Source organism: Chrysochloris asiatica, unplaced genomic scaffold (genome assembly GCF_000296735.1).
Source record: "Chrysochloris asiatica unplaced genomic scaffold, ChrAsi1.0 scaffold00360, whole genome shotgun sequence".
Classification (NCBI taxonomy): Eukaryota; Metazoa; Chordata; class Mammalia; order Afrosoricida; family Chrysochloridae; genus Chrysochloris; species Chrysochloris asiatica.
Genome location: NW_006408878.1, coordinates 364,389 through 365,622, shown reverse-complemented (window position 1 = coordinate 365,622; position 1,234 = coordinate 364,389). Strand labels below are relative to the sequence as shown.

At 35.7% G+C, this 1,234-nt stretch overlaps 1 protein-coding gene across 7 annotated transcripts in view; it reads left to right on the top strand.

Annotated features, from left to right (window-relative positions):
• Positions 1 to 1,234, top strand: part of PDE4D (phosphodiesterase 4D, cAMP-specific) — a 2,172,274-nt gene that overhangs the window by 1,877,794 nt on the left and 293,246 nt on the right. The window lies entirely within an intron of this gene.

Below are 1,234 nucleotides of genomic sequence, written 5' to 3'. Positions count from 1 at the left end.
CTAAGAGTGGAGAATTTGTGTAGAGTTAACAGTTGTTGAATAGTTGGGACAATTATTGGTTAATGAAGAGATGCCCTATTTTTTTTTCCAGTTAAACAGGAAGAACATACTCTCTAAGAGCAATTTATGATGTTTTTAAAGTAATTTCCAAAGGAACAAGTGAGCATAGTAACCTGAATAGCATTCTCAATGGCACTGTGGCCATATTATTAGTGAAATATCATTGAAAACTATTGACTCTTCCCAACTCTTGAAATGCAAGGAGCAAGAAACCATTACAAAAACAGATGTGGTCCAACCAGTTAGTGGTTAACATACTGCTTTGCTTACTGGCTCTTACTTGCTTTCTTACCCCAACACTCTTTCATCTACCTGTTAGAGAAGAGCAAATTAAAACTATTCTCCCATATATTATAAAGTGGAAGTTTTCTGGACTTTACATCTTAATATAGTGGGAATGAGGGTGGGGATAGATGGTTACAAATTGGGGAAAAGCAGAAAGTTGATTCCTATACAAGGCAACCAAACTATCTTCTAAAATATTCTAAATGAAGGCACATACTCATATTAAGTAGCTGGCATTCTTAAATGAGAAAATGTCATTCTTTTATTCATTCAACACATAGCTAACACCTACTCCATGCCATGGCATTATTTGAAGATCCATGATAAAGAAAATAAAAGTTTCGCTTGGATCATATATTTCTGTTCTTTGTTTTTAATATTATTATAGATCCAATAGAAGGAGTTTCTGAGTAGCACAGATGCTTAGGCACTCAACTACTATATAGAAGGTTGAAAGTTTGAACCTGCCCAGAGGCAACTCAGCAGAGAGCCCCTGCCATCTACTTAGAAATGTCACATGGCCTTGAAAGCCCCAGGGAGCAGCTCTACTTTGCCTAAATGGGGTTGACAAGCATCCAGGAGTCAGAATTACTTGACACCAGCTAACAAGAGCAGATAGCAAAGGAGACTTATCCAGCCAATATTGAGATTCCTGTATACAACCCTGTTTTCCTTTATCAATCACTTAAAAAAATTATTTTGTTTTTCATAATATTAACTCCAAAGTGAATTGTTCTCAGATGTCTTTTGTGCTGTTTTATGAGCCATATAATGAAAAGCAATCACACTGTTAGAACATTTATGTTGTGTTTTTGCTTGTTTTTTGCCTTGTGAATTCACACAGTATTTATTTTTCAAAAAAGGGTACAGGCAGACCCCAGGTTAAGAA